The sequence below is a fragment of the Chrysochloris asiatica genome, unplaced genomic scaffold (genome assembly GCF_000296735.1).
Source record: "Chrysochloris asiatica unplaced genomic scaffold, ChrAsi1.0 scaffold00241, whole genome shotgun sequence".
Taxonomy (NCBI): Eukaryota; Metazoa; Chordata; class Mammalia; order Afrosoricida; family Chrysochloridae; genus Chrysochloris; species Chrysochloris asiatica.
In genome coordinates, this window is record NW_006408759.1 from 3084642 (window position 1) to 3099580 (window position 14939).

A 14939-nucleotide genomic window follows, 5' to 3' on the forward strand; every position below is an offset into this window, starting at 1 on the left:
TGCTATTAGTTGGAACTGACTCCGTGCACTTAACAAAAATAATAAATGCCCAGTACTGCTCTTATGGTGTGGTGCTGTAGGATAATTTCTCGATCGCAAGGTTGGTTTGAACCACAAATTCTGAAGTTCAAACTTATCAGCAACTCCTCGGAAACCCTACAGGGTTATTGAATGATGCAGAAAGCATCAAAAGAAGATGGAAGGAATACACAGAGTCACTGTACCAAAAGGTAATGGTTAATGTTCAACCATTTCAAGAGGTAGCATATGATCAAGAGCCAATGATACTGAAGGAGGAAGTCCAATGTGCATTGAAAGAAGTGGCAAAGAATAAGGCACCAGGAACTGATGGAATGAAAATTGAAATCGTTCAAGAAAGTGGGGTGGCACAGGAAGCACTGTCTCATCTATGCCAAGAAATTTGGAAGGAAACTATCTGGCCGATTGATTAGAAGAGATTGGTTTTTGTACCCATTCCAAAGAGAGTTCACCCAATGGAATGCAGAAATCATCAGACAATATCTTTGAGATCCCGTGCGGCTGCAAGCATACATTGACAGAGAACTTCCAGAGGTTCAAACTGGATTCAGAAGAGGCCATCGAATGAGGGAGATCATTGCTGATGTAGGAGGAATTGGCTGAAAGCAGAGAATATCAGAAAGATGTTTACCTGTGCTTTATTGACTGCACAAAAGCTTTTGATTGTGTGGATCAGGACAAGCTATGGACAACATTGTGAAGTATAAGTATTCCAGAACACTTAATTGTGGTCATGAGAAATCTGTACCTGGACCAAGAGGCAGATATTTGAACAGAACACGGAAACATGGAATGGTTTAAAATTAAGAAAGGTGTGCAACAGGTTTGTATTCTTTAACCATACTTATTCAACCTGTATGCTGAGAAAATAATCCGAGAATCTGGGTTATATGAAGAAAAACATGGTATCAGGATTGGAGGAAGACTCATTAACAACCTACGATATGCAGATGACACAACCTTGCTTGCTGAAAGGGAAGACAACTGATGAAGATCAAAGAGCACAGCCTTCCGTATGGATTGCATCTCAATGTAAAGAAAACAAAAATCCTCACCACTGGACCAATAGATAACTTTCTGATCAATGGAGAAAAGATTGAAGTTGTGAAGGACTTCATTCTTCTCGGATCAAGTATCAACACTCAAGGAAGCAGCAGTTAAGTCAAATGACATATTGCATTAGGCAAATACACTGCACAAGATCTTTTTAAAGTGTTGAAGAGCAAAGATGTCAGCTTGAGGACTAAGGTACACCTGACCAAGCCATGGTATTTTTAATAACTTCATATGCATATGAAAGCTGGACAGTGAATAAGGAAGACCGCAGAAGAATTGATGCTTTTGAGTTATGGTGTTAGAGGAGAATATTGAAAGTACTATGGGCTTCCATAAGAACCAACAGATCTGTGTTGGAAGAAGTACAGCCCAAGTGCTCCTTGGAGCCCAGGATGGCTTAGCTTCATCTCTCATACTTCAGATATAATGTCAGAAGAGACCAGTCACTGGAGAAGGTTTGGTAAGGTGGAGGGTCAGAGAAAAAGAGGAAGACCCCCAGCAAGATAGATTGGTTAAGTGGCTGCATCAATGGGTTCAAGCATGGCAACAATTGTGAGGTTGGTCCAGGATTGGGCAGTGTTTCGTTTTGTTGTGCATATGGTCGCTATGAGCCAGTACCATCTCAATGGAATCTAACAATAACAACAGCAACAATGAGTTAGAAACTTCTCCACAGCACTTAACAAAAGCATCAACAACGTCTCTCCACACTTAAAATACATCAGTGAGTGAACTTGGCACATATCTCTGTTTTATGGTGCTTATTATCTAGTGCAGGAGACAGAATCAACAAGTAAATAAAGTATGTAATAAGTGTCATGAAGAAATCAAGTAAAGAAAGACGATAGAGAATGCAAGGAGATAGAGCATGGGTTTAGAAAGTATTATCTATTCCTAACAAATGTACTGATGTGGTGCTGTAGGATCAACACTGGACTGAGAAACCATTATGTCAGCAGTTCGAACCCACCAGTTGCTCCTTGGAAACCCTGTACAGGGTCGTGATGAGTTGCAATTGACTCTAAGGCACTTAACAACAGCAACAACAACAAATGTACTACCTGGAGTCCTTGAGAAGTAGGTGAAAAGGGTTAGTGTACTGGCCTGCTAACTGAAAGACTGGAGGTTTGAGTTCACCGGAGATACCTCCAAAGAAAAGCCCGGTTATCTAATTCTGAAAAATCTGTCCTTGGAAACTCTATAGAACGCAGTTCTACTCTGATGTACAAGGGTTTCCGTGAGTCAGATTTGACTCAATTGAAGCTGCTTTTTCTGTTGTTCATTTGTTGCCAATGCTTCCTTTTATTTTTTATGTTCTTTTTTTAAGCTTTTACCGTGAATTGAGTGATAGTTTATATGGGAGAACATCAGCTTTACATTCATCCTATCGTATTTTGTTTCATTGCAATGATTACAATCCTCTCCATGCATCATTATTCAACAGCATTTGCTTCTATTCCCTCAATTTTTTTTTAGATGTACACCAAAGCACTCAGGAATATATAACCATTCAAACAACCAAAGGGTACACCCCCACAAGCCTGCCCCCTGGCCATCAGCACACAGCCCCGCTCCCTTCCTGAGTCCAGAGTCCCCAGCTGCTCCATCTCTCCATGTCATTATCTCTGCCTCCATCTCTGGTGTCACTGTAGAAGCTGCTTTTTAAAAAAAAAACAAAACAAAACCCTGTCTGCTAGTTCCAGTGTTATGCTAAGAACATGGAAGAATAAACGATGAACTAGACATAGGTCTGGCAATGAACTTGTTGTTGTTGTTAAGTGCTGTTATGTCCGTTCCAATTTACAGAGACCCTGTATAGGGTTTCCAAGGAGTGACTGGTGAGTTTGACCTTGCATAAAGAGCTAGGACTGGGATTTTCTTTACTATTGATATTTACATTTTGTGTATATTTGTCACATGTTGGAGAATTTTTTTCAGAGTTGAGAATCCTGTTTTACATTTTCTGTTTCTCCAAGAACAATGATAATGTTCAGTAAAATGCATTCTGAAAACAAACAAACAAACAGAATGGCTAGATGTAGGGTATATTTTAGAAGAGTCTGGTATACTCTAAGGTATAGTAGAAACAAAGTAAAGGATTTAAAACTGTGGCATCTGGGCTCTACATCCCCTCCACTTACTAAATATGTGACCTGGATATATCCTTAACATCTCTGAGCTTATGTTTCCCCATCTGTAAAATGGGGCTTAGAATTGTTACTGCATACGAAGGGTATGAAGAGCAAATGGGAAAGTGCTTCATAAACCTTAAAGCACTTGATGCGAAGTAAAGAGATTATTATGTGTGCTAATGTATCCCTTCATTGGTGTGGCTAATTGAATATCAGCACTGCTGAAGGAAATTAAAATTAAACAGGCTGTATTGGACAATCCAATGTGTAGAAACTCAGCATGGCAGGGGTTTTGCATTAAGGCAAACATAGCAAGAGAGAGACCCTGCCAGAGAAAAGCAGTTAGATTTCACTGCTAATTAGTACTTTTCCTTCAGGAGGTGGAATCTTCTCTCCCTTTTACAGATCAAATTACTCCTATACCCCTATAAAAAGCATGTCAAAGTCAAAAGTGCAAGCAGCCCCAGTGCAGTTTGCAGTGGGAATGGCTGCAGTGAGCAGTTAGCACACCATTAATTCTCAATTAAGTGCCAATTTGCACATTGCTGAGAAACAATTGCAAGCCCCCCCACCCCCAAAGATGTCCTTTGAATCCAAGACAGGCAAAGTCTAGTGGAGATGGATAAATAAAGACAACTAGAGTTGAAATCAGGTTGTGCCAAATACCAGAAAGAGATCTACCGCATTACCAACTTTCTAAATTTCTCCTGCCTGCAGGGTAGATAGCTATCATACTCAAGTCTAGCAAGAGGAAAGCTCAAGTCTAGGTAAGTGTTTATGGTTGTGAAATTTTCTGATCCACCTGAAACAAGAAATCAGGAATTTCTACTGAAGAGAAAAATGTACTCCTTTCTGACATGGTCCAATCTTTTGTATAAATCTCAGTGCTCCAGTTCCACGAATCTAGTCTTGGACCCCATCTGAAGTCACAATCAAATTATTTGCTTTGGAAGCAAACATTCTGCCATCAGTTATTTCCTTGTTTACTTTTCTGATGGGAGATTCATTTCTATACATGATCTGGAAAGCTGTATATGATGGGTATAACTATCATATTGGGTCCTGGTTTGGCGCTGTAGGGTAAGCATTGGAATACTAATCACTACGCAGTGTTGCAATGAGTTGCAACTGACTTAACAAAACTATCATATTATACTCATATTAACTAAAACCCCACCACCATCTTGTCAATTATGAACCATAGTGACTCTTTTTGGGTTCAAAAGAGCTCTTTATGGTAGCAGGCAGCCTCAGCCCCCTACACCCCTTTCTTCACTTCTCCCCTTCCCCCTGCCCTGAGCAGCTGATGGGTTTGAACTGCCCCCAAATTAGTGTCTTTCTTAGTTGAAATTAGATGTGAGGCTTTATCATAAGTTTTCATTCATCTTTCCATGAGTTTATTGGCATGGAACTGAGGGGTAGAAAATAAATACAGGTCGACTTTCCAATGACCTTCCATTTCAATATACAGAGAAGACGCAGGTGCATGCAGTATTTGGGTCAATGGCAAGACAATGGATCACGCAGGTGTTAGGTGGTGCCTGTAAGACACCCTGTGGCAAAAGCATCAGGTTTGTGATAAGCCTGAAGACAGAAGAAAGATGCCAAGCAGAGCTGTCAGCTGCCTTTTGCCTATTTACTTCTCCAACATCTCCTGCCACTTCATTTGCTTCCCTAAACACTTGCTTTGTCCGCTATGTTTTGGGGACATTCCAGATTCTGTTCTTGACATCTTCTAATGAATTCCTGATATCAGACCTTAATTCTCATAGTACTTACTATACACTCACATCATGAGTTAGATCGGGTACCAAATCTCTTTCTTCTCACTGTGATTTCTTGAATTTGATCTTATACGAAATTGGAAACTACATTCTGGAAGCACTTTTGTTCCTTAAGTACTTAGACTCATTAGTAGTAGAAGGCAGGGTGCCAAGCTCCCCTCAAAGTCTTTCCGGACATTGAAAGAGAGTCCTTATGTTTTTCCAGGATGAAAACATGGATGGCATTCACTTTGTTCTTGTGATTCTGGAACCAAGCGGCTTTATCCTCTCTTTTATTGGGAGGTCATGAAAAGAATATCATGAGTCCCTAACAATCCCAACCAGCTGGGTATTTTATACACCAGATACATTGCTCTTCCCCATGGGATGAGAAAGCACTTTTAATCTGTCTCTTGGTAAGCCATAATAGTAATAGGACAATAATACAGTGGAACAATGAACAGACCAGAATATATGCACAACTTATCTTAGTCTAGCTAAAGTATTGTGCAGAGACAACTCAGGAAGCGCGTATGGTATTTTTACACAAATAACATGCATGTTACATGTTTTTTGCTATGTAAGCATTGTGTATGCTAATGTAAAAAAATTAATATAGCCCGCTTAAGAAAATGCCTTGGGGGAGCATGAAGTTGGCAAAAAAAAAAAAAAAAAAAGTAAACCTTATACATTATTTGCATAAAAATACATTTCAAGGAAAAACACGTATCACACTGCCCCATAAAATTGCACAATTGATGAAAATAAAGCCACCTGCTTAAAGCAATAGACTACAATTGCAGTGTTTGCTTTTGTACATTCCGTTGTACCTAATTGGAGTCCTGGTGTGGTGCTGTGGGTTAATGTGCTAGACTGCAAGTTTGGTTTGAAATGAAAGGTCGGCAGTTCAAGCTCACTAGCACCCCTCAGAAACTCTATACAGGGTTGTTATGAGTCAGAACTGACTCCATGGCCCTAAACAACAACATGATCCCAATTGGAGTCCTGGTGTGACACTGTAGAATAAGTAATGTTGGGTTTAAGCTGCAAGTTGGCATTTCAAACCGACCAGTCATTCCTCAGAAACACTGTATGGTGTTGTATGAGTCAGAACCAACTCAATGGCATTTAATGACAACATGTATACAATTGGACTCCTGGTATGGCACTGAAGAGTCAGCACAGGACTTTGAACCACAAGGCTTACAGTTCAAACCCACCAGCTGCTTTTCTGAAACACTATACAGGGTTGCTCTGAGTCCAAACCGACTCAACGGCACTTAACAACAACAACCATGTACCCAATTTCGATTATCTGTTAAAGTGGCAAAATGCACACACAATGTATTGATATGATTTGATGGGTCCTAGGAAAGGCCCTTTCTCTCCTATTCAAATTCAAAACTATTACTGTCAAGTTAATTTCAATTCATAACAACCCTTAAGACAGAGTAAAACTGCCCCATAGGATTTCCAAAGCTGTAATCTTATGGAAGCAGACTTTCTCCTGTGGACAGCTGGTAGCTTTGAACCACTGACCTCTTGATTAGCAGTTAAATTCTTAATCACTATGCCACTAGAGCTCCTTTTTCTCTACTACAGTGGCCTGAGAAAAGCCTAGATTTCACCCCATGTGTAAGTGTTTCTCACTTTAAGAGTTTATATTATATATTATCCCTTTTCATTACACAGCCACCAGAGGATGTAAGAATTACTATGATTTCTAATTACACAGATGGCAAAATTGAACATCAAAAATTGTTATGTGACTTACCCTAAATTAGTCAGCTGACAAGTGGCAAAGCCCGAGTATAAGTCATGTTCTCTCACCCTAGATCTCATGTTTTGTCTATTTTCTACTTTTCTAGTTAGTCATTTCTTCAGGCCTTGTCAAACATACACTCTTCAAGAAAGACCCTTTGAAAATGTATATACTTTTGTATCTACCTAGTTCTTGTTGTTGTTAAGTGCTGTTGAGTCAGTTCCGAATCACAGTGACCCTGTATAGTTTCCAAGGAGCATCTGGTGGGTTTGAAGTGCTAACCTTGTGGTTCATAGATCCTACAGCACCACACCAGCAGTCCGTATTGACTTTACCGTGTCTTAAATCTTAGTTATTTTGTTCATTGATACTCTGCGTATATACTATCAGAAGTCCCATTAGCACCATCGGAGGCTTTATTAGAAATGTGGGATTTCAGACTGTATCCTATAATGGCTGAGGAAGCAAAAAAGAAAATAGGCAGAGGGAAGACTGGAAAGAAAGGGACTTCCAGAAGTGCCAAAGGCAAACTTTATCCTGTTCACATTTTTTTTCCCCCTAAAGTGACTCCTGGATAGAAAGCATACATTACATAAATTTCCTGAAAGTAGAATTAGTCTCTTTGACTTCCCCAAATTTCAGGAAACTGAAGATATGATTTGGTGGGTCCTAGGAAAGTCCTTTTCTCTCTTATTCAAACTCAAAACTATTACTGTCAAGTTGAAGCTTTTATTGCCTGAGCCCAATGACTTAACCTATAGTTTTGTTTTCTACCTTTCTCAGAAAGCTGAAACATACTTGATAGAACTATAGTTTTGATAAAGCAGCCTTTGGTATAACAATTGGAGCAATGGTGCAGCATTAAGTAGCATTTGGTCTTTCTTAAATTCAATATTTACAGAGATTAATGCTATTTCTAAGGTGATGGGATAAAGGGTAAAGCTGAAGAAGAAGAAAAATTGAATACATATGAGAAAAATGATTTTCCATTGAATATTTCTTAAGAAATTCATGAAAAGAAGGATAGTCAAAATGGATCAGTTAACATGCTAAGAAGTACAAGTAACCTGGGGATCATTTCTCCAATATCAAACATTCTATCCTATTGTTTGACCAATATGCCACTCTTTTGAGTTCAGAAAATGTGGCTTCCATATGTGTATTTGATAATGACCATACTCATCCACTGCCAAGATCAAAAGTGCTCTGGGAAATTTCTTAAGCAGTGGTCACAGTTCAGATGAACCATGCTGTAGGGTAAAAAATTGAACTTTACCCAAAATAATGTGGTGGTGTTGTTTTCCCCCTTTGTTTCCTGAGAAATAACTCTAAAGCCTTGGAGTTTCCTGAGTAATTAAACCCCTGGAGTTTCCTAAGTAATCAAGTTACCTGTATTATTTAAAACCTCCAAACAACATTTGAAGATTTGTACAAAGGAGTCCTGGTGTGGAGCTGTAGGATTAAACACTAGAGGGCTAATCTAAAGGTTGGCAGTTCAAACCTATCAGCTGCTCCTCAGAAGCCCTATACAGGTTGTCTATGATTTGGAATCCACTCAGAGAACTTAACACAAATGAGTGGGAACTTTCTAGGCTCCAAAGATCTGGTAACCTGTTGTCAGGTAGCCTCACAAAGAGAAGGGGGCATGATTCAATCAGTCATGACAATGCAATGAGGGATGGTAGGTGAAAGACATCCATCCACACATATGGAAGGGCACTGAACCCTTTTTAGGACACAGAAAATTCACTTTGGGAACCCTTCTAGACTGTCCTATGTGCCTCTTCATTTGTATCATTTTGATGTTATAAAGCTGGGTTCCTAGTATATAACATTCTGTGAGTGCAGTGAGTCAGAGAATTATTGCATCCAATAGAGTGGTGGGAACCAGCAGATCAGAAGGTAGGTAATGATCCCAGTGGAGACTCCCCAGCTTGGAGTGGAAATCCTGAAAGACTAGAGGAAAACTCCTGAATTTGTAGCCAGCAGGTCAGAAATTAGGGTATCATCTTGCATCTGCCTATTTGGCAAACTGAAAGACAGTGTCCTTTTAAGTTGTAAGAGCTCACCTAGTTCAAGTGGTCAGGGCACAGAAAGAAGTGCCTCATATGTGGTTGGTGTCAGAATTGGACAGATTAGTGGAAAGAAAGTGGGACTTGTTCATATATTCATAGTACCAGAAAAGTGACTGATATCTGATTTTCCGAAATGATAATGTATTTGACACCTCAAGTGACATTTCTACTTAACTTACTTGCAGTCATTTTTGTTCAGGTCTCTTAGACAAGAAAGTAGACAGTCTTTGCCAGGATGTTGGTTGTTGTTAGAAAAAATAGGATATTAGGAATGAGCATTATCTGCATCTTTACCAATCCAAAAATCTGGGGTTGTTGTTAACTGGTGGGGGTGGTTGTATGCTGCTATCCACTCAGTTCTGACTCATAGCAACCCTGTATATGGTTTTTGAGGTTATAAATCTTTAAGGGAGTGACAGGAAGATTGGAACTGCTGACCTCATGGTTAGCAACTCATTTTGTAATCTACTAAGCTACCAGGGTTTATTTGTTATTAACTAGAAACTTATAAATTATGAATTTAGGGAGGAGTTAGAGCAAGTGCTTCCACTAAATCAGAGCAGGACTGGAGTGGAAGTGAGTTCCAGTCAGAACTATAGCTTCTCCTGGTTATTTCAGTTTAGTCAACAAGGGTGGGCTCTGTTCATTGAGGGAAATATGTGGCTGTGGTAGATGAAAGGGACAAGAAGCAGTGGAAATCAACCACTTACCTCTGAGCTCTGAAGCTCTCAAGTTGTCATACCCAGGTGGAAAGCTGAGACTGGACTAAAGAGTCCAGATGTCAGGCTGCCTGGCTCATTACACTTATGACCTACTTCTGGTCACTGGAGGAAATTTCCAGCAGGGATTGGCAACTGTGCACATCACTGAGTTCTCTCTAATTACTACTGCTTTCTTCCTGCTTTAGTGCTTCTTCATTTTTTAATTTTAATTTTATGTTTTTTTTAGCTCATCCTTTCTCTTCTTTTCCTTTCATTGTGCTTTCCACCCCTCTGCAACCCAAAGTTTTGTTTTGGTTGTTGTTTTGCCCCCTATCTAGAGGCCTCCCTAGCACAATTTCTGCTGTGACAGCAATTCACATCACTCACTATCCTGGTGCCGCCTCATCTTTGCTCTCCGGGCTTGATAAATATGTAGTTCTAGCATGAAAGAGACTGGGTGTAATCGCTAGAGACTTCTCAGAGTGGAAACATCAGCGTCTTTGCAGACACTGCTTAACTCAGAACAGCTTGAGAAAATAAGTTCTATGAAAAGAAGAAGGGGAGGGGAAGTAGCTAGAAAAATGGGAGGAATAAGAAAGAAATGTGGGGTGGGGAAGGATCTATATTATAGAAAAGGGGACAAACCCACTAGTATTTATTGTTTCAGAAAAACCTTTTGGGACAGGAAAGCTTTTCCATACTAAATCCACTAATTGAGAAATTAGGATTGTTCTGAAAATGGGCTTGTTAGATGTTTATTTTATATTGATGGGGGGCAGGGAGCTTACTTTGTATTCATGGGGGACGGGGGCTTTACAGAGCTGAGTGTGTCAAGAGGATTGTCTGGGACTGTCCAACCTGTTTAGGGGACCAGTCTTAATCTTTGAGTCCAATAGAGTGTTTACTGCATAACAGTGCCATTTCCCATGGAGTCCCCTTCGACTCATAGTGATTCCATGTTTGTCAGAGGTGAACTGTTCCACAGACTTTTCAATGGCCAGGACTTCTTTCTGAGATGTCTCTGTGTGGGCTCAAGCCTCCAACCTTTCAGTAAGCAGCAAAGTGTGATAACAATTTACACCACCCAAGGACTCTGTTTAGTACAGTTAGTAAACCAAACCTACTGCCACCGAGTCCATTCTGACTCACAGCGACCCCAATAGGGTTTCTGAGGTGGTAAATCTGGGGGTAAGCAGACAGTCTCATCTTTCTCCCACAGAGTAACTTGTGGGTTTGAACTGCCAACCTGTGCTTAGCAGTGCAGTAGCACTACCAGAGCTCCTTGTTTAATACATTTTGAGGGCTCTTAAGTTGGTTCTGACTCATAGCGACCCTATATAGAATTTCTAAGGAGTGGCTGGTAGGCTTGAACCACTGACCCTGAGGTTAGCAGTTCAGTACTTATCTAACAGTATCACACTAGGTCACCTGTTTAGTGCATTGTTGTTGTTTTTATTAAGTGCTGTCGAGTCAGTTCCCACTCAGCTACCCTGTATAGGGTTTCTGAGGCTTTCTGGCATGGTGCTGCAGGATAATACACTGGATTGCAAAGTCAGTTTGAACCACAAGGTTGGCAATTTAAACCCACCAGTCATTCCTTGAAAACCCTATACAGGGTCCAAACAGACCCAATGGCACTTAACAGCAACAACAACATAGGGTATCCAAGGAACAGATAGTGAGTTTGAACCACCCACTTTAAGGTTTAAACCAACCTTGAGGTCGAGTGCTTATCCTACAATGCCACACCATAAACAGTACAAATTAATCTTGTCTATTAATAAATTGGGAATCCTGGTGTGACACTGTGGGTTAACGTGCCAGACTGTAAAGCTGTTTGAACTGCAAGGTTGGTGGTTCAAGCTCACCAGCTGCTCCTCAGAAACCCTAAACAGGGTTGCTATGGGTTGGAACGACTCGACAGCACTTCACAACAACAACAACATTAATAAACTAAGATAGAAGTTCTTGTTTTAGAGACAAAACACCCCAGGATACTGTTAGCAAAACACCCTAGTAGTGCATGCTTTAAATTGCAATTGGGTTCCATTGTCCATAATATATTCTATTCTGTGAAGTTTTCCTTAATTTTTCCTCAGAGTTGGTTCTACTCAGTGATCTTTAAATATTACCAGAAAACAGGCATTAATCTCAGGTATTAAATATAAATTAGTTCAATCCCAGGGAACAAAAGGGTGGAGGTTTGTTCAATCTGTAATACAAAGGGTTTTGAATAATCAGACTCTGTTCTTGCAAGGGGGTTTCTGAACAGTGACTCCTATCATTGATAGTGCTCAACACCCTCCAGTCCCTCTTCTAGCTGTGGAAAGTGAAATCATGTGCTATTGTATTCTGCCACCACTACTGTATGGTGGTGCTTTTACCTAGTATATGTGAACTGGATTCCTTCTTAAGAAATTCAGAGTTTGAAGGCACCTGAAATCTTTCTAGAACAGCCAGTATTTCAAGATCTCACTCCATTCTACTAGGTTCTCAAGAAGTATTCAGGACAGTCCATGACTTAACAATCTTTTTAGATGGGGAGAGTTGTTTTTACAACTTCCAAAGTCTGCTCTGATCCTACCTTGAATTCCATGGGAAATAATGGTGGATCTGGTGCCAGATAAATGTGTTGCACTGTAGGATTTTGTTCTTGGTCCATGGTGAGTGAGTCATGACAGACTGAAAAGAAATGGTAGAGTTTGGAAATTTAAGATTATCATTTAATGATCAAACTAGGAAAACATACCAAGTAATATATGTCAGATGTACATTAATTAAAACCTCAATATAAACAGGGCAATTTGGTGCCCAGATGAGCAGAGATTTTCTTGAGAGAAAAAGAAAAATTGCATAGGGACCTCTCCGGCCAATTAGGAAACACAATGACATCAATGAAAAGTTTTGAGACCTGCTCCTTTAATGACAACATGAAGTTATGAATAGAAAGATTCTGTTTCCCAGTTAAAAATCAGACTATTTGATATGAATTTTCAAGGAAATCTTGGCTTAGTATAATGGAGAACACTTTTATTTCTGCAGCTGCTCAACATTTATTACATTCTGATTCATAAGATATGAGAGTGCTCAAATCATTGCTGGAAGATGACTTTCAAGAATCCTGTGGAGAAACTGAAAAGTGTTCTTTAAATTTTCATCCAACTAATTCTGTGATTATAGTTGGAACCTAGTAATATACTGTAGTGCAGTGAATTGCTTCATACAGGTCTTTTACCCACAGTCTTTGTAACTCCCACCAAACATCATTTTTGCCTTGCTAGGTCTGGGTAAGTAAGCATGGGAGAAGATGCTGACAGGATCATATAATTCAGTCATGAGTGGTCAACAGGATTACCTGTGGTTGTAAAAATGTGGAACTTTCCTATGTATACAATGATCCATCTCAGAAACAGGAATGGAGGGATATCACTATCATGAAAGAAGAGCCAGGCGTCAAGCATGTCATTTGGATCTTGAGCTCTCTGTGCACTGAACCTCCTAGACTCAGGAACAAAAAGCTGATCAGCAGAAACAGAATTAAGAGCTGGAGCACAAAACAAAATCCTGAACTTCCCAGTCCACAGAGCAAATAAAGTTAAGGCTTTCTTGCAGAGTGGTGTTCCTCCAGGCCCTTAGTTGACGGAGATGGGCTTGCTGATCCATGGAGTTAGAGTCAAATGTCTTCATGTGTGGAAAGAGAGTTAGGTTTTATAGTCTGGAGTCAAACCACACTCTAAGGAAACCTGCTTTTAACTGATTGACTGATAACTTGACATAGATTACATTGTTGTTGTGTGCCATCGAATTCCGACACATAGTGACCCTCAGTAGAGTTTCTGAGAGTAGCTGGTGTGTTTGAACTGCCAACTTCTCCTACAGTGCCATACCAGGGTTCAGATTGCATTGGTGGTGGTGGTTATTTGCCATGGAGTCAGTTCCAAATCACAGCAACTCTGTATAGGATTTCAGAGGCTGTAAATCTTTATGGAGCCAACAGCCTTATCTTTCTCCCATGAAGAAGATGATAGATTCTAACTGCTGAACTTGCAGCCCAACTCATAATGCCAGAGCTTCTTCAGATTGCACTGTTTTTGTTGTTAAGTGCCACCAAGTCAGTTCTGACTCATAGTGACCCTGAATAGGGTTTCTGAGGAGCAGTGGGTGAGTTTGAACAGTGCCTATCCTACAACTACACAACAGGACTCCCGTATTACATTGTTGGTGTTGTTAAGTGCTGTTAAATTGTTTCTGACCCATGGTGGTGGCTGTGTGCTGTGGAGTCAGTTCTGACTCATAGCGACCCCGTACAGGGTTTCTGAAGCTGTAAATCTTTATGGGAGCAGAATGCCTCATCTTTCTCCTGAGAAACAGCTGGTAGTTTTGAATTGCTGACCTTACGATTGGCAGCCCGATTTGTAACCACTACACTACTAGAGCTCCTTTCTGACCCATAACAACCCTATATAGAGTTTCCAAGGAGTGGATAGTGAGCTTGAACCACTCACCTTGTAGTTCAAACAACTTTGCAGTCCAGTGCATTAACCCACAGTGCCACACGAGGACTCCCTGATTACATTATGGGATGTGATTATATTATATTGTGTTAGATTACATTTTGGAACAGTAACTAGACTAGTGTTTGATGGAACCTCTGAGAAGCATGGTATAACCAAGCTGACACATGATATTTACCATCAATTATTCCATTAGAAAGTACATATTCTTGTAAAGTTGAGTCAACTTTGTTTCCTAAATGCTTACAACAGTCCTCTTTGAGTGAACAGTTCTGGATATGACTTTCGGATAATTTAATAGAACATAGCTACTTTTCCTGATGGCTAATTGAGATACAGAAATTGGAGATGGATCTCTGTTCATTGCACTTCCCTATGGATTTACATTCTATTTGTTCAATGGAAATTTATGATAGTAGTTTTCAATTAGGAATGTATGACTTTCCCTGAAAATAACCCTTTTCTTTACAATGTTATTATTTTTGTCTAAGTTTTTATTGTGAATTAAAGGATAGTTTACATGGGAGAACATCAGCTTTACATTCATTGTATTTCGTTCCATTGCAATGACTACAATCCCCTCCATGCATCGTCATTCCCCCCAGCCATCAACACACAACTCCTCTCCCTCCCTGAGTCCAGTCCCCAGCCGCTTCATTTCTCCACTTCATTGTCTCTGCCTCCATTCCTAGTGTCACTGCTTCTCCACTCTTCTCCCTTGATGGTCCTAGGATCCTCCATTCCTGGACTGCAAGATCAACCACTCCCCTCCTTTTGTTAAAAAACATCTACCTGTACATTTGGAACATTCACAATCAGTCCTGATAGCAATTATTCACTATTGAACCACAAGAGTCTTATCCCCATCTCCTTTCAACAAACAGGTTGGAAACCACT